General features: G+C 35.8%; 1 long non-coding RNA gene across 1 annotated transcript in view; it reads right to left on the minus strand.

Moving 5' to 3' along the window:
• LOC149126554 (uncharacterized) overlaps positions 1–20,123 on the minus strand; it is a 519,369-nt gene that overhangs the window by 114,856 nt on the left and 384,390 nt on the right. Inside the window, exon 2 of the long non-coding RNA XR_016233841.1 lies at positions 13,313–13,418. This is a non-coding gene — a long non-coding RNA (uncharacterized LOC149126554). The remainder of the gene's footprint in view (positions 1–13,312; positions 13,419–20,123) is intronic.

A 20,123-nucleotide genomic window follows, 5' to 3' on the forward strand; every position in this document is an offset into this window, starting at 1 on the left:
GGCATGGCTCAGTCCCAGTCATTGCAGCCAACAGGGGAGTGAACCAGCAGACTGAAGATCCCTGTCTCTTTCTTTCCCTTTCTCTCTCTCTCTCTAGCTCTGATATTCAAATAAATAAATAAATAAATAAATAAATCTTTACAAATAACGCTAATAATTTTTCAAAGTACTAACACTCAATAACCCCACGGAAAGGACCAACAGTTGAAACACCCTGCCCAACCTCAAAGATAGATTGTTTGTTTCTATTTTAAATGTGTTTCATGGAAATAGGGGGCATAAAGGGACCAACAAGAGAGACAGGGAAGAAAAATCCCAAATTCAATATTTTTCCAGAGGCCAACTCCTTCACACAAACAGCAATAAACAGAACCAGAGTCAAACGGAGCATTTTGGACAACTGAACCATAGAGAATAATGCTTCCCTAAGTCATGCATGTAAAATACACTTAGATCCTTGTTTGTAATCACTGTTTTGTGTGGGAATCTTATTTTGTAACTGAGGAAAAGGAGGAAACTTGAGTTGGGGCCAAAAGCCACCAAGCTGGGGGAAATAAGAATGAAGGAGGCAGCTTCATTCCCTTCTGATCCCATTAGGTTCCAGAGGCAAAGGGGTGGAAGTGCCATAACTGTCTCTGAGAAATTTACAGTGACTCCCAGAAGGCTAGAGAGACAGAAACTGTTGGGGTACCTATATGAGAGTCTTTGGGTAACTCCTGGCATGAGTGGAATTCTGACACGAGGAAAGTGACTTTCTCCTTGTTATCCTACACCCTGCACTCCAGTGGCCCTGACGGTTGGCAGCTTTATGGACATTGCCACCAGAACTTGGGAAAGACAGAAGAGCCACCTTGCAGAAGGTAACGAGGTGAAGTTTAGTACAGAAGATCTCTGTTAGTAGAGATCAACAGAGAAGAAAGTGAATATTTGGTCAGGTGGGGAAAAAATAGGATTCTGAGCAAATGTAGAGCTTCTGTCCCATCAATTTACTCTGCATGTCACTAGGTCAGCCTTCCTAACAGTATGCTTTTATTTTTAAAAATTAATGAGAAATCTGAAGATATTTCTGTAATTTAAGAGGAAGAAAACATTTTGATCACAACCCTCCAAAATGTGGCCTCAACTAATTCCCATTAATTCCCAGTAACAACCTATGCTATAATCAGTGTTTTCACTCTCTCCTATGAGTTTTCTATATTTTAAAAAGTGGGTTTTTTATTTGAAAGGCAGAGATAGCAAGAAAGGGGGGCAGGAGACAGCGAGAGTGCTTGTATCTCCTAGTTTTCTCCCCAAAGGCCCACAAAAGCTGGGCTGAGCCAGGAACCACATGGGTAGCAGGTACTCAAGAACTTTAGCCATCATCTGCTGCTTCCCAAGATTCGCCATGCACTCTGATGTTGGATGTAGGTATTCTGCTATGCCACAATTCCACCCACTGAATATCTTACGTTAATCATTGTATATTATTTCTTGAACATGATATGGCACTTTGCATTCCCTCCTTCTCATCTAAATATGAAGAGTCCTCAAAAAGTTCATAGCACCCTCCATAGCCTTGGCAGCTCGAGCCTCAGGTCTTTACTGACGTCATAAATAACAGTGTCAATTGTTAAATCAACAACAGGAGTCACTGTGTACCTGCTCCCCATGTAGTACCTCTATGCTTAATGTGTTGTAATATGTGAATTAACAGTAAAACTACTACTCAAACAGTACTTTATACTTTGTGTATCTGTGTGGGTGCAAACTGTTGAAATCTTAGTATATACTAAGTTGATCTTCTGTTTATAAAGATAATTGAAAATGAATCTTGATGAAGAACGGGATGGTAGAGGGAATGGGAGATGGGATGGTTGCAGGTGGGAGGGAAGTTATGGGGGAAAAGCCGCTATGATCCAAAAGTTGTAATTTTGAAATTTATATTTATTAAATAAAAGTTTAAAAAAAAGTTCATGGCAAATGCATATTATGAACAAGACTATGCATGGTTTTCAATAGTTTTTGCACCAAAATAAGATTAATCCCATTTTTCCATGAGTTTTCTGAAGCAGCTTCATGTTAGGCAGGTCAAGTACCTTTGGTTCAATAAATTTGTCAGCTTTCAACTATCTGGATATATTGCTTCTCCCAAAATGTTATAAATTATGTTCAGATATTCAAATATTAGCATTGCTAACTGTAATAAAAATATGAGCAGAGACTTTATCAATTATACATTGTTAGGAAACATCATTTCTTTGGTTGTCTAATTTTGCATTTGACCTTTATTTTTCAGTTTGTTCAGGATTTTCTATCTAAAAAAATAATTTTCTTGATGACAGTTTCCATGCTGTTTGATCTTTGCATCTTCCACATTGCTTAATCCAGAAAGGAACACTGTAAATATTTTTGATAGATAGATTGATTCATTTATTTAGCAGGGTAGTAAGAAAACAGCAGACTGAAACTTTGGGGTGACAACTGCTTTTACATTTAAGATATTACCCTTTTCCTCATGCCCAGAAATTTCATTTTTCAGTTATAATCCTACATGTTTAGTAACTGAGGTAAAATCAAATGAGAAGGCCATAGTCTGCTACCATTTAACAGTAAAGACTCTTCCCAACACACAAGCATAACTATCAAAGAGATAAAATGCTCAGTTAACTCTTCTTTCAGATATACCGGTGGTGAATTTGTGACTAACCAGACTGAGAATAGAGTCTTTCTCAACAAGGCACCGTAGACTTCCTCTTTTCCATTTTCTATCGTTTAAAAAATTTAATAGAAAAAAAGGATTTCCCGGAAAGTTGAAATCTCCATAAGCCCTTTACAGTTATTTCATAAACATATATTATATACTAAAGACTCTCTCCAATTCTTTGTCGATTAGTCAATTGCCCTGAATGACAGACTAAAATCATTTACTTAGTCTCTTGCCTGCTTATTCATTAATGATCAAAATTAAAGTTATCAAATTAAAACTGTCAGCTGCTCAAAACTCTTATTTCCACTACACAGTTAGATTATTAAGAGCTGATAGTTATTAAACATGAAATTTCAGGACGTCTTATTTTAATAGTTTCTTATATGCATCAAAAGCACTGTTTCCTTACAAGAAATTTTGCCTCTCTTTTTTGTTTTATTTGTACATACATGAAACATTTATAAATCCCTACATTACACAAATATACAATAAGAAGAAATCTCTTTGTTTATCATTAGTATAGAAATGAGCCCTTGACAGATTCAACACATTTCAAGATAAAAAAGAAACCACAGATCCTCAATCTCCAGTGCAGGAGAAATTAAGCAGAAACAGTTGTCACTGTTGGTTTTAAAAAACAATATATAAAAGCAGATGGATGGGGAGGGAAAGCAAAGAGTTGATTCGCATGACCAGGGTGAAAATAAAAACAAACATTATAGCTGCAAAAACATATATTCCATAACAAGTTCTTAAGACTCCCAGGTGCAACATCAGCAGCGCTGGAGTCTCGATTTTTATTGTAATCTTGTGGCTTTTTATTTGTAACTTATATGAAAAGAATCATATTGATTGGGGCAGATTTAACTCAGTAAAACCTATTCTACTGAGATTGTCTGTGCTAGGTGATTTTATCAAGTTCTCTTTTGGTTTCATTTTCTTCCTCATCCCTATTCCCAGGGGAGACTGCAGCCCAGCTTGCAGAGCAAATTGCCCTAAATTGAGTTCTTTCTCTGGCATAGACAGGGCTGCCTTTGGCTCCTCGGCTTGAAAACTTTATGCATTCTTTTTTCCTTCTTCCTTAACAATCCCCTTCCCTTTTTCCAATTAAAATGGAGAAGTTTGCACCGGTACCTGCTCCCAATTAAATGAATACTGCATTACCAGCCGCACTCCCGGATCTTCTTTACCCTCCCTTCATTAGCCTTATTCCTCTGAGGCTGCCTGGCTGTCTGCCAGGGACTTATGGCAAGAATTCAAAATCTTGCACACTTTATCCCCTCCAAATCATTCTTGAATATAAGCAGTCTGCTCCTTAGGCCCAGCATGAGAAATCCAAGAACGTGTTCAAAACGGATAGGGGGTTGGGAGGGAGAAAAGAAAAAAATGATTTATTTAAAAGGCTAAAAGCCTATGCAAAGAAAGACAGGCTAAGAGAGGTTAAGCTTCCCAGTTAATTGACCTTAGTTTCTTTTTTTTAACGACTGAGTAGGAAGAACAACAAATGACAGTTCCATGGCCTTGTTTTATCTCAGTGGCTTCATGCCTACAGGAAGCACATCATCCTCACACTTCAGGCATGCTGAGTCCCCAACACTCACAATTATACACCATGACCAAAAAAAAAAAAAACAAAAACACACACACACAAAAAAACAAAAACACTCCAAATCAGAACCTTAAGCAACTGTTTTTTGTATAAAGATCAACATGGATTTTTCCAGCAAATGTGAATGCTATAGGGCTATTGCATCAGCCATTCTCAACTAACACTTGAAATCAGTTAAGTGTGCATTGAACTGTCATGAATGATGACCCAGGTGGCACAGCACAGAAACAAACACGACGTCTATATGCTTCCAATGCTCTCTGAAACTGCAAACTCTGTTTGCAGAGCCTCTGAACACACTTGAGTAGACTTTGAGATCAAGGCCCCATTTGGGTACATTCAGTCTGGTGAGCCCCAGCAGGTTATTCAACTTCTCTCAGGCCCATGGTCTTCACATTTAAAAGGGAAGAGCAACCATATATATTAAAAATTTCTGTTTAGTGAATTAAGGAAATACAGCACAATTCCTGGTACATGGTACACAACTATTGTAAACTCTTACTATCATTGTTACTAGTATTAATAGTCAACAAAAATGCACCATATGATCTGGCAGAAATTTTGGAGCCTTTCCCAGAATAGGGCAAAGGTTAAAGACAATTTACAGATGATCTTTAATTTTACAAAAGTAAAAATATGCAATTGTTTTCTCAGAAGCAGACCCCTGTTTGGAAGAGACCACAACACAGCTATGACATCCACTAAAATCAATACTAGGAAGGCTATCATTTAATGGTAACTGTAAGTCATCAAATTCCTCAAGCACCATAGTAAATATATAAACATTCCTGGACATTTATAATAACAATATGTAATTGAAAACTTTTGTTTCAGTTCTGAGAATTAACACAGAATTTTGTTTGTCTTCTAGTAAGAAACATCCAAGGTCCGCCATAATTCAAAACTTTTTTAAAAATGCAAAAAGCCATACTTATTACATCTTTTTATCTGGTTGTACTAATAAAAAGACAAAAAATTTATATTCATTGAAAGATACAAATATTGAAAATAAATTTGTGTTAACCATTTTCTTCTTTTGTACAGACACAACTCCTTTCTAGACACGAGCTGCACAATTACTGCCTGACTCATAAGAAATGCATTGTTTTTTCTAAGAAACCCAAGGCAATGTACTCTTAATACAGCATGGCACTATACAAAAAGTTGTTTTTAACTGATCAAATCCAAGTAGAATTTTCTATTGCATTCAGCATAATTATAAACATTCCTAATAATTCCTAATAATTACATTCTGTCTTTACCTTTTGCTTGCAATATGATCTCTAAAACTGCTTAACTTATTGGACACTTAATTTGCTCAAATACAAAATAGGGCTAATAACACCTACAATTTGATATCTTTGAAAGGATCACATTTAAAATGTAAGTTAAACATTTTAAATTATGATTCAAGTTAAGGATCATAAGAAGCTCACTAGTTTTATCATCTTCTTCATCATCATCACTACCATTTACATCACTATGATTATTTTCATGATTTTTTACTTTTTGAAGGTTAGTTCTTAAAACAGGTAAAGAACATGACATGTAAAGTGAGATATGTTTACATCTATCAAATATTAGTGGAACTGTGCTGAATACCATGGAGGTAACATGCCTCATTGATTCAAATCATGAATATTCAAGGGCAGCTAAATTGGAATGGTTCTTATAGATGATATTTCAAGGAATGGATTGAGAAATTTTCTGCATCCACAGAGTTACTTAAATTGTTGTTTGACAAAAAGACAAAACCACTATAGCACATAGGTATAAACAAGGTCACATAGCAACTGCAGAACCCAGACTTAACTAAGCTCAGGTCTCTCAATTCCAGGTAAAAGTCTCTCAGGTGATCTCTGTACATCTAAGTCAAAGATTCTATGTTACCTTGTCTCATTAGGGGGGTAAAACTCTGTAGGAAAGTAAAATTTCCATTATTTTACTAATATAAGTATTTTTATATTGTAAAATCAATTTTAGATAAAAATGTGCTCTAAACCTCAAGTGTCAGAGAAATTCTCTTGGAGAGTTACAGACTGTCTTGGTTAAATGCACTATTGTTCAGCTATACCAGAAACCTGGGATCCAGTCTGGTATTTTCCCACTCAATAAGTCAGCTTGTGCTAACAATTATATTTCCATATAATCGACCAAAGTAAAATCAACCTCTTAATCTTTGCTGATACTGCCTTAATTCAGGACTTCATTGTCTCATGCCTGAACTACTGAAATCATCTCCCAACTGCTCTCCCTATTATCTCACCCTTTCTTACTCACAGTGTTCTATAAATTCTGAACAGAATTACCTTCTCAGCACTGTCTGATGGTGCTATTCCCCAGCTCAAAACCCCATATCTCATGTTAGTTTCTTCTAAGCCAAGCCCCTGTGTGTTTGTCCCTCCTACTTTCATCCTGAAGGCCCACTCTCATCCTCAAAGCCTCCTGTGCCTCAGCCATATGCATTTTTCAGTTGTTCTTCATCTTACTGCTTTCTTTCTAGTCTGTAATGGCCTTATTTTTCCCATTCAGCCTAAATATTACATAAGTGCTTGAAAAGAAATTTCTATGCAAGTTTGACACAGAACCATTCGATGAAACTTCTGTAAGTTAATCAGAAATATGTTAAACTATTTTTAGACTCTGTATTTTTCAGACTTCCATGTAGGTCTGTCCATTTATGCTTATAAAGTTTAAAATAATATTATATTACTAGGTATATGTAATTTTAAAATGTACATAAATATGTTCATACATTCCATTTAACTTTATTTTGGCTTAAAGCCCGTTTGGTATAAAATAATACAGTGACATCACCTTTATTTTGGTTAGTATTTATCTGGGATACTTTTTCCATCCTTTTAATTTCATCTTTGCTATGTCTTTATGCTTTAAGTATGAAACATTAATATATAGCAAACAACTGGAATTTTAAAAATGAAATGTGACAATTTTTGCCTTTTAGTTGGAGAGTTCATTTAATTTGTATTATTTCATATTACTGGCCTTTTTAAATTTATTTCATTCAATTCATATATATGAGACTTCCTCATCTGTTTTTTTTTTCCCTTCAGTCATTTGGGGTTTTGTTTTATGTTGTTTTTTAATTGTCTACCACCTTAATCCACTCAAGGAGCTCTTTCTGAACATCTATAATATTGCAAGCACTGTTCTAGACATAGGATATTATGAAGGAGATAAAGAAGAATCTTGTTCTCAGAATGATTATATTCTCGTATGAGGAGACAAACAATAGGTAAGTACACAAGTGAATAGTAATGCAAATTGATAGTAAAATTCATTTAAAATTATATTTTATTCTTATTATCTTTACTCTTCTCAGAAGTTCATTTGTTCTTCCCAGACTACAGCAGTTGCTTCCTTATGGGTCTGTTCTACAATTTTCTCCTCTTCTGTTCCATCTGACTCACAAATATTTTTATATTGTGTTCAAATATCAGTATTCCCAAAAATAAAATCTTCACTGATTTTTTACTACATTATTCTATTATGCAATAGAAATATACATAAATTTTTTTTTCTGTTGTATTCAATTTTTTTTTAAACTTTTATTTAATGCATATAAATTTCCAAAGTACGACTTATGGATTACAATGGCTTTCCCCCCATACCGTCCCTCCCACCCACAACCCTCCCCTTTCCCACTCCCTCTCCCCTTCCATTCACATCAAGATTCATTTTCGATTATCTTAATATACAGAAGATCAGCTTAGTATACATTAAGTATGGATTTCAACAGTTTGCTCCCACACAGAAACATAAAGTGAAAAATAATAGATGATTTTTTAAAATGATGATGAAATCAGAGCAGACCTATTGTCATGTTTAATCCCAGTGAGAGTCAAGTTGGGAATTGATAATTTCTTTTTTTTTTTTTTTTTTTTTTTTACAGAGGATCAGTTTAGTATGCATTAAGTAAGGATTTCAACAGTTTGCACCCCCATAGAAACACAAAGTGAAATATATTGTTTGAGTACTCGTTATAGCATTAAATCTCAATGTACAGCACATTAAGGATAGAGATCCTACATGAGGAGTAAGTGCACAGTGACTCCTGTTGTTGACTTTACCAATTGACACTCCTGTCTATGGCATCAGTAATCTCCCTATGCTCCAGTCAAGAAATATACATAAATTTACCAATACCACTTAGTTTAAATGATGAGAAATATTGATCTTGCTTGTTAGAACTGAAATGATAAGGAATGATGACACAGGAAAGGAGAAACGATACAGACTAGAAAGAAATCACTTGGAAATGAAATGTTAGGAAGTCCTTTAAAATATAGAGACATTATTAACACATTATTTCATCATTTTTTGGTAAACATATACAGAGCACCCACATAATGTCAACTGCTATGCTAAGCCTAAGGAGTACAAAAAGGAGTAAGAGTTAATATCTGCCTTCAAGGAGCTATGGCTTAGTAGGAGAAAGATAAATAAACAGAGGAAAAGGTAGTAAGTGTTATAACAGAAGGCTCTGCAAAGTATGACTGGAGAACTCAGGTAGGAGACTCTGTAAAGGTTTCAGGAGAATGCACTCTTCTACTGAGAAAACAGCATGAAAACAGAGGAAGGCAGGCCTCCATGCTTTCAGAGCAGTTAAGCTCTATTTTATTTGCAGATATTAGAGTGAGTAATTGACAATATTTAAAATTATATTAAGGGTTGGCGCTGAGGCTCACTTGGTTAATCCTCCACCTGTGGCGCCGGCATCTCATATGGGCACCGGTTCTAGTCCCAGTTGCTCCTCTTCCAGTCCAGTTCTCTGCTGTGGCCTGGGAAGGCAGTGGAGGATGGCCCAAGTGCTTGGGCCCTGCACCCACATGGGAGACCAGGAGGAAGCACCTGGCTCCTGGCTTTGGATTGGTACAGTGCGCCGGCCGTGGTAGCCACTTGGGGGATGAACCAACGGAAAAGGAAGACCTTTCTCTCTGTCTCTCTGTCTCTCTCTCTGTCTCTCTCTCTCACTGTCTAACTCTGCCTGTCCAAAAAAAAAAAAAAAAAAAAAGAATGTACACAGATGAAAAGTAGGTGCTTAACAAAACAGGCTGAAACCTCCACTAGAATTGAAGCAAGCCAATGGGAAGCTGAGAGTTTTATTTCAAAAGATCAAAGTCTCAGGATATGAAAACTCATATATATTTGAAGGTGAAATGGCAATATAAGTTAAAATAGTTAAAATCTTTCTTGTGAAAAATTTAGATACTACTTGACTTCCCTGATCTCAATAGAAGTTACAAGTTTTACTTTCAGTTACAGGTGCAAACAGCAAAAAATGAGGAGGGATATTCTATTAAGTAATACAGAACACAACACAAATCTCTACTCTGAATGGGGAGACCCACAGGCAGTTCCACAGTTTTATTCCCAGAATATAGAAAGCTACACTTTACCCTCCAATCATTATATTGAAGAATCTTCTCTAGAGAAATTGAAAGGCTCGTGGAATACCGGTCCATATATGATATTGAGACCCTCTTAATTAAAATGTTATGTTATTGCATCACACTGTAATCAACCTCACCTTTCAATATATTCTATTATGGGGCCAGCACTGTGGTACAGCAGGTTCACAACCTGGCCTGAAGCACCGGCATCCCATATGGGTGCTGGTTTGAGACCCGGCTGCTCCAATTCTGATCCAGCTTCCTGCTATGGCCTGGGAAAGCAGTAGGGGATGGCCCAAGTTTCTCTCTCTCTCTCTCTCTCTCTCTCTCTCTCTCTCTCCCCCCCTCCTCGGCCTCTCCTCTCTTTGTGTAACTCTGACTTGCAAATGAATAAATAAATCTTTAAAAAATACATCCCATTATAAGGAATCTCCAGATAGTAATGAGGCCCGTACTCTTTAGTATGGAGAAATAGCTAAGGAGTACCCAACATGTGGAGATCTTCTAACGTGAAAGAGAGAAACCAAAACATAGAATCTAGAACCTAAATACAGTCATGTTTCTGGACAAAAACACTGATAGTAGAAAACAATGAAGAGATATCTGCAAAGTTTGAGAGGGAATTATTTGAATCCAAAATTCAGGGGTGGGTGTTTAGCCTTCTGGTTAAGACACCCACGTTCCACATCATGGATCCCCAGCTCCAGCTCCAAACTCCAACTTCTTGCTAGTGGGCACTCTGAATGGCAGCAGTTGATAGCTTAAGTGGCTGGGTTCTTGCTGCCCAGTGGGAGACCTAGATTGTGTCCCCACCTCCTGGCTTCAATCTGCCATTATAGATATTGGGTGATTGAACCTGTGGATATGAGCTCTCTTTCTCTGAATTGCTCTACACTCTTTCTCTCTCTTTGAGTGTCTTTCTCTGTGTCAAATAAATAAATATTTTAAAATAAAATATAAATAAATAGCTGCTAGTCATAGTATGCATCAAGTGTAATAATAGATGAGTATATCATGCTAGATTCAAGAACACAAAACTTTAGCTTCCATATGTGCTTCACTTGTATCTTCTAGAAAATGAGCACCATTGACAAGGTGTCAGTAAAAGAGAAAGATAAAGTGAAAATCACAAAATGATAGTAGGGTTTCTAGGATAGACATCTGCAATGAAATATAGTACCTAAAAGGCTAAAAGGAATCTGATATGTCTATCAAAATACAGAATGCCTGTGGAAGATAAATGAAACATTGTTGATGTATAAATGAAGGAGTTTCAAGAATAAGCATATACATTATGAAGGGAGATTCTAAAATTGAAAAAAGTAACTCAGTGTGTACAACGACTGACCTGGAATAAAGGTCCATCATTCCTTAATGGTTAAAGCATTATTTAGAAAACTTTGATAAAAATATTTAAAGTAAGTTCTATTGACAATGTTTTTTATTTATTTGAAAGGCTCTTAAAATATAATGATATATATCTTCATTGACAAGCAGATTGTGTAGAATGGATTATGGCTTATTTAAAAGATCATTTGTACCTTGTTCTAATTACTGAAATAAAGACCATGCATGTGACTTTCTCTTAAAAATATTGAAGCAAACTGGGAAAATGAAATATCATGTTTAATGTTCCTAAAATTGAGGCTGGCTGGAAATTAGAATTCTCCCAAAAATCATTAGATCCATTAAGATTATCAAGAAGTCTTAAAATAAGAGCTAGTTTGAGTTCTATCTAGACTCTACAACAATCCTTAATTCCCTAATTAGGATGTGTAATAAAACATAAGCCATATAAACAGGCAAAATTTCTCTTTTTTTCTTTTAATTAAGAGTAATCAGCATTCTAAAGAGCTTTTTTTTCCTTTTCTTTATTTAAACAATTTAGGCTATTATTCCTTAAAGATATACTTACTTGCTTGAAAAGCATAGTGACAGAAAGAGAAGGAGACACAGAATAGAAGAGATCTTCCAAATGGCCCCAACGCACAGGACTGGGCCACACCAATGCTAGCAGCAAGGAACTCAACATGGGTCTCTCAAATGGGTAGCACACGGCCATCATCCACTGTCTTCCTAGGCACATTAGCAGGGAGCTTGAAGAGAAGTGAACTCCAACCAGCACTCCAACATGGGATACTGGCATTGCAAGTGGCAGCTCGACCTGTTGCACCATAATACCAGCCCTTAGATTATTATTTAAAAAAAATATTATTCTTGGGGCTGCCATTCTGTCATAGTGGGTAAAGCTGCCACCTGCAATGCCAGCAACCCATTTGGTTGCCGGTTCAAGACTCAGCTGCTTCACTTCTGATTCAGCTCCCTGCTAAGCAGGGAGCTGTACCTAAGAAAGCAGCAGAGGATAGCCCAAGTTCTTGGGCACCCTCATCCACATGGGAGACCCAGAAGAAGCTCCTGGATCCTGGCTTTTGGCTCCTGGCTACAGATCAGCCCAGCTCCAGATTTTGCAGCCATTTGGGGAATGAACCAGTAAATGGAAGATATTCTCTCTCTCTCTCTCTCTCTCTCTGTGTGTGTGTGTGTGTGTGTGTGTCTACCTCTCTATAACTCTGCCTTTCAAATTAATAACAAATATTGAAAAAAAAACCTAAGCTTTCTAAAAATATTATTCTTTAATTTAGAATACTCCATTCCATTTTCATTCCTACAGAAAGAGTCTGCAAGTATGAGAATAAATACCTTCTTCTCTGAAGCTTATTCATTTATGAATATAAACTGTATCAAGAAGCTTGGCTGATATGGGAAACTGACGTCAACTTTAAACGAATCAAAAGTGAAGAAAGACAGTTTTAGCCTACTGGCTAAAAAGTGAAGTATATTTATTTAGTAAAAATATTAAATATCCCCTTCTCTAACTTTACATGGAACTAATTGAATTATGCTATTTTTCAACATATAATATCTATCATTAAGATGATTTAGTTCTGATTTTCAAAGACTAAATAAACACTCACAAAAAATGAAAATTCAGTTATTGGTCATTGTCTGAATCCCTAGAAATAAAAAATGTAAAAGATAGTATTTTTGCCAAGAGGAATAATCATTTTGTCTCCTCAAACTTACATATGCAAAAATTGTAAAACAGTTTCTCGAGGCATTAAAATGTCTAATTTCTGGGTATAGCCACTAGCTTCACTAGTAAGCCTTACAAAGTTCTAGGGTTCTTTTGATATGATAGTAACATGATTCAGAGGCAGAGAGAAGGGATCATGTTACCTCCTTAAAATACAGGAATAAAAGAGGTGATAGTTTACAGTGGGAAATTTTCACTGGAGAATAAATATATGCTGTATCATATGATAATACTGAAGCTACTTGATAAATACACTGGAGACTAATCTTTGCAGTGAGTTAACCTTGGGTTTAACTTAGAGTCATGTTCATCAAAGCCTTTCTGGAACAACAAAACACTCATTAGCACAATTCCAAGGAGATATTTTTCTAATATTGACCAAACATTATCCTTCTCTCCTCAGTCTGGAACTGGTAGGTGACTTCATTCCAATATATTAGCCACTACAAAATCATTTTAGAAGATGCTTGAAAACAGCAATATTGGCCTCTTTATTTCAGTGTACTCACATATTTTTTGTGCAGACTTTGGACATAAGGAGCCGAACCACCTATGATGTCTTCTGACAGATTGGAGATGAACTGGATTCCATTGAGGTATACATGCCAAGGACATCTAGAAGACAAATAACAAAAAATTAACATCTCCCAACTCAATCTGTGTAGACACAAGAGCAACACTGAGATTTAAAAGCTCAGAGTATATCATCAAGAGAATCAAGTCCGTTAAGTGCAGCTTTGTTCTATTTCAAGATTTCATCAAAAATAGCAGCATACCCTGAAACCAAGTTTTCTATATCAAAGGCTAACTTGTCCGTAATTTGTTTGCACTAGCTCAGTTTTCATTTTAAAAGGGACAGAATCTCAGACAAGGTGTTTACTTTTTATGGAGCTTTTATTCAAACATTTCATGAATTTTATAGCTAGAATGTTAACTCATTCACAGGAAGAACATCTTAAGGTCATCTAAAACAAGATTGAGACCAGTGTTACTTGGGGTATATTTAAAACTCTTAAAGGTAAGATGGAGCTAATATTAGCACTTGCTTTATGGGGATGTTAGGATTAAACTTAATGCAGTGCCTGATACATAATAATTTTATAATATAATTTGTTATATTAATTATCACTCCCATTAATTCAAAATTTACATATACTCCTAAGAATCACCCTTCTTATTCCAATTCCTGGAAGTTATTGCTTTCCAATTAATGAAGGCAATTATTTTAGAAGATGCCCAAAATTCAAGAAGAGAAAAAATAGTAAGGGAAAGAAGTTTCAATGAGTTCAAGAACAACTCTAAACATCAAATCAATAATAAAAATCATTTCAGCATCCCCAGAAATGAAAACAAAACAGTTCTACAGCTCTATGTCACATCTGGTAAAAGTGGCAAGACCAAACACGGGAGTTTCAACATACCCTGTCAGCTTCTGCTACATTATGCAATGTTACCCTATGAGTACAACAGATACTTTACCTGTAACTTGGCCTAGTTTTCCCAAAATAAAGATCAAACATAATGTCTAAAAGTGATCAATTTATTTGAGAAGACAAATTCAGGAAGTATGATCAAGAGATAGGGGAAATGAAAACAGAAGGGAAAATAAATAAATAAATATATATATATTATATTAAAGAGTATATTATCAAGTCACAGTCATTATGAACAACTGGTTGTCTAACCTAACAGAACTTTCTGAGAGGCATTATGAAACAAACTTCAGAGTCACATCTCCAGGCAAAGGAAAGGGAAATATTATAGGCTCTCATTTCTGAAACAAACTTCAGAGTCACATCTCCAGGCAAAGGAAAGGGAAGCATTATAGGCTCTCATTTATAAGTGGCAAAGGGACACTTTGAAGACTGTTACCCCCCTTGCAATTCATATTGCTCATGCATGACTGGAAAATAGTTTCCTACAAATGATTTTATGCCATCTGTTGGTGAAGTAGTATTAGTTTGCATCTATCTCAAATAAATCAAAGTATGCATGCAACTGTTAGCAAAATCCATGGTTCATATATATGTTAAAATTTAAAATGATGCCTCAGAAGAGTTCAATATATAAAAATCAATGGGATGCAGAATATTAAGAGACAAAAGGGGACTAGGGAAACACATAATCATCTAATTAATTTAGAAAAAAGGATTTTATAAAACCCAACACACTTTCATGACAAAAAATACTCAACATAATAAAGGGCACTTATAAAAAGCCCACATTATGTTCAATGATGAGAAAATTAAAGCTTTCCCCCTTAGATTATGAAAAAGACAAGGATATCCATTTACATCATTTTTATTCAACCTTTTACTGGAAGGTGTAGCCTAGGCAAGTAGGCAAGAAAAATAAATAATAGATATACTCATTGGAATGGAGGGTACAAAATTATTTTTATTTACAAATGGCATGATATTATATATAGAAATTCCTAAGACTGTTATAGTAAGTAAATTATTCATCAATATTGCAGGGTAAATATCAACACATAAAAATAAGGTAGATCTATACACAAGCAATTAACATTTGAAAATAAAATTTAAAAAATTTTAATCACCCCATGTCCAGAAATATGAAACAAGACCCCTACTTTACACCTTACACAAATATCAACTCAGAATGGATCAAGGATCTAATTCTATGACATGATATTTTCATATTATTAGAAGAAAACACTGCTGAAGCTCTGCAAGATATAGGCAAAGACTTCTTAGAAAAGACCCCAGAAACATAGGCAATAAAACAAAAATAGACAAATGGGATTACATCAAGATAATATGTTTCTGTATAGCAAAGAAAACACTCAACAAAGTGAAGAGGCAAATGAAACAATGGAAGAAATCCTTTTCAAACTATGCATCTGATAAAGAATTAATATACAAGATGTATGAATGGTTCAAGAAACTCCACAACAATCCAGTTAAGAAATGGACAAAACAAGAATAGGCATTTTTTGGAGGATGAAACACAAATAGCCAAGAGGCACATAAAACAATGTTCAACATCATTAGTCACCAGGGAAATAAAAATAAAAACAACAATGAAGTCTTACCTCAAGCCCATTAGAATAGATGTCATCCAAAAATCAAAAAATAATAATGAATGCTGGTAGGAATGTAGGGAAAAGTGTTCCCTAATCAACTGTTGGTGAGAATGTAAACTGGAACAACCATTATGGAAGATAATATGGAGATTCCCCAGAAATCTGAACATAGGTCTAACATATGACCTAGACACCCTACTCCTAGGAATTTACCCAAAGGAAATGAAATCAGCATTAGAAAGAGTTATTTGTACCCCCACATTTATTGCAGCGCAATTCATAATAGCTAATATATGAATCAACTCAGATGTCGATCAACTGATGACTGTACAAAGAAAATGTGATACTACTCAGCAATAAAAAAAAATAATAAAACCCTGTCTTTTGCAACAAACTGGATGCAGCTAGAAACCATTATATTGAGTGAAATAAGCCATTTCCACAAAAGACAAAGATCATATGTGGTAGTTAATACAGAATATATATATGAATGAAACTGACATCTTATGGTTTGATTATTGTTTTCAGCCCTTATCTATTCTTCTGTGGGACAGTGGTCTTTGAATGTTATGGGTAATGGTACATTAAGCATGTGATTATAAATTGGATTATGCTATTGCTTAACCTACACGGAGGATCTCTGTGAGACCTCAGTGGAAAGAAAGGGTCAACAAAAAAAAATACTCCTCTCTGAAGGGAAGAGAGAACATTCACTTTGCTTACAGTCGTGTCCAAATACTGATGGAGTCTATGGTCACAAAAGGCTTCCATAGCCTAAGAAGCCCATGGCAAGAGCTTCAGATGATCACCAACATCATAAAAAAGAGTGTTAATTGTTAAAGGAACAAAAGAAGTCACTGTTCACTTGTTCCCATGTAGGACCTCTGTCCGTAATGAATTGTAATGTGAGAATCGACTGCAAATTTTATCCCCAAACTGTACTCTATATGTTGTATATGTCCGTGGGTGCAAACTGCTGAAGTCTATGCTTAGCATGGATTTGGTCCTCTATATATAAAATCATACTAAAATTGAACCATAATGAAGAAGGAGGTGGGAGAGGGAGAGGGAGGTGGGATGGAGGTTGGGGTGGGGTGGTATGGGGTATATTCCTAAAGTTGTATCTACAATAAATGCCAACAGAAACCAAAAAAGAGCTGGCATAGCCATCTTAATATCAGAAAAAAATGAACTTTAACACAAAAACTGTTAAGAGAGACAAAGAGGGGCATTATATAATGATTAAGGGATCAATGCAACACGAAGATATAACTATTATATATGTATATGCACCTAGTTACAGGGCACTGGGTTATTCAAAAGATTGTTAAGGAACTTAAAGGGAGACTTAGACACCAATACAATAGTATTGGCAGACTTCAATACTCCACTCTCAGAAATAGACAGATCAACCAGACAGAAGATCAACAAGGAAACGGCAGATTTAATCGACACTATAGACCAAATGGATCTAACATATATCTACAGAACTTTTCATCCTACACTTCAAGAATACACATTCTTCTCAGCAGTGCATGGAACCTTCTCTAGGATTGACCACATACTAGGCCATAAAGCAAGTCTCAGCAAATTCAAAAGAATTGAAATCATACCATGCTGGATCTCAGAGCACAATGAAATGAAGCTGAAAATTAGCAACTCAGGAATCCCTAGAGCATATGCAAACACACGGAGACTGAACAACATGCTCCTGAATGAACAGTGGGTCATAGAAGAAATAAAAAGAGAAATCAAAACCTTTCTGGAAGTAAATAGGATAATAACACAACATATCAAAATTTATGGGATACAGCAAAACAGTGTTAAGAGGAAAGTGTATAGCAATGGGTGCCTACATTAAGAAATTGGAAAGGCACCCAAAAAATGAGCTATCAATGTATCTCAAGGATCTAGAAAAACTGTAGCAAACCATACCCAAAACTAGTATAAGAAGAGAAATAATTAAAACTAGAGAAGAAATCAACAGAATGGAATCCAAAAAAAAAAATATTACAAAAGATCAGCCAAACGAAGAGCTGGTGTTTTGAAAAATTACACAAAATTAATACACCATTGGCCCAACTAACTAAAAAAAGAAGAGAAAAGACCAAAAACAATATATAATCAGATGAAAAAAAAAAGGAATGTAACAACAGACACCACAGAAATAAAAAGAATCATCAGAAATTACTACAAAGAGTTATATGCCAGCAAACAGGAAAATCTATGAGAAGTGGATAGATTCCTGGGCACATACAACCTACCTAAATTGTTCCAGGAAGATACAGAAAACCTAAACAGACCCAAATTGAGTCATAAATTCAATCAGTAACAAAGGCCCTCCCAACAAAGAAAAGCCCAGGACCAGATGGATTCACTGCTGAATTCTACCAGACATTTAAAGAAGAACTAACTCCATTTCTTCTCAAACTATTCAGAACAATCGAAAAAGAGGGAATCCTCCCAAATTCTTTCTATGAAGCCAGCATCACCTTAATTCCTAAGCCGGAAAAAGATGCAGCATTGAAAGAGAATTACAGACCAATATCCCTGAGGAACATAGATGCAAAAATCCTCAATAAAATTCTGGCCAATAGAATGCAACAACACATCAGAAAGATCATCCACCCAGACCAAGTGGGATTTATCCCTGGTATGCAGGGATGGTTCAACATTCGCAAATAAATCAATGTGATACACCACATTAACAATGTGCAGGAAAAAAAAACATATGATGATCTCAATAAGTGCATAGGAAGCATTCTATAAAATACAACACCCTTTCATGATGAAAACTCTAAGCAAACTGGGTATAGAAGTTACACTCCTCAATACAATCAAAGCAACTTATGAAAAACCCATGGCCAGCATCCTATTGAATGGGGAAAAGTTGGAAGCATCCCCACTGAGATCTGGTACCAGACAGGGATGCCCACTCTCACCAATACTATTCAACATAGTTCTGGAAGTCAGCCAGAGCCATTAGGCAAGAAAAAGAAATTAAAGGCATACAAGTTGGGAAGGAAGAAGTCAAATTATCCCTCTTTGCAGATGATATGATTCTTTATTTAGAGGATCCAAAGAACTCTACTAAGAGACTATTGGAACTCATAGAAGAGTTTGGCAAAGTAGCAGGATATACAATCAATGCACAAAAATCAACAGCCTTGTATACACAGGCAATGCCACAGCTGAAAAAGAACTTCTAAGGTCAATCCCGTTCACAATAGCTACAAAAACAATCAAATACCTTGTAATAAATTTAACCAAGGATGTCAAAGATGTCTATGTTGAGAAATACAAAATCTTAAAGAAAGAAATAGAAGAGGATACCAAGAAATGGAAAAATCTTCCATGCTCATGAATTGGAAGAATCAACATCATCAAAATGTCCATTCTCCCAAAAGCAATTTACAGATTCAATGTGATACCAATCAAAATACCAAAGACCTTCTTCTCAGATCTGGAAAAAATGATGCTGAAATTCATATGGAGGCACAGGAGAAGGAGGCACAGGAGGCACAGGCACTTGAATAGCTAAAGCAATCCTGTACAACAAAAACAAAGCCGGAGGCATCACAATACCAGATTTCAGGACATACTACAGGGCAGTTGTTATCAAACCAACATGGTACTGGTACAGAAACAGATGGATAGACCAATGGAACAGAATTGAAACACCAGAAATCAATCCAAATATCTACAGCCAACCTATATTTGATCAAGGATCTAAAATCAATTCCTGGAGCAAGGACAGTCTATTCAATAAATGGTGCTGGGAAAACTGGATTTCCATATGCAGAAGCATGAAGCAAGACCCCTACCTTACACCTTACACAAAAATCCACTCAGCATGGATTAAAGATCTAAATCTACGACCGACACCATCAGCTTATAGAGAACATTGGGGAAACCCTGCAAGATATAGGCATAGGCAAGGACTTCTTGGAAAGACCCCGGAGGCACAGGTAGACAAAGCCATAATTAACAATTGGGATTACATCAAATTGAGAAGTTTCTGTACTGCAAAAGAAACAGGAAACTGAAGAAGCAACCAACAGAATTGGACAAAATATTTCCTAATTATGTAACTGATAAAGGATTAATAACCAGAATCTACAAAGAGATCAAGAAACTCCACAACAACAAAACAAACAACCCAGTTAAGAGATGGGCCAAGGAACTCAATAGACATTTTTCATAAGAGGAAACCCAAATGGCCAATAGACACATAAAAAAATGTTCAGGAAATCTAGCCATCAGAGAAATGCAAA

Source organism: Oryctolagus cuniculus, chromosome 5 (genome assembly GCF_051225735.1).
Source record: "Oryctolagus cuniculus isolate XC-2025 breed Fujian yellow rabbit chromosome 5, ASM5122573v1, whole genome shotgun sequence".
In the NCBI taxonomy this organism is placed as follows: domain Eukaryota; kingdom Metazoa; phylum Chordata; class Mammalia; order Lagomorpha; family Leporidae; genus Oryctolagus; species Oryctolagus cuniculus.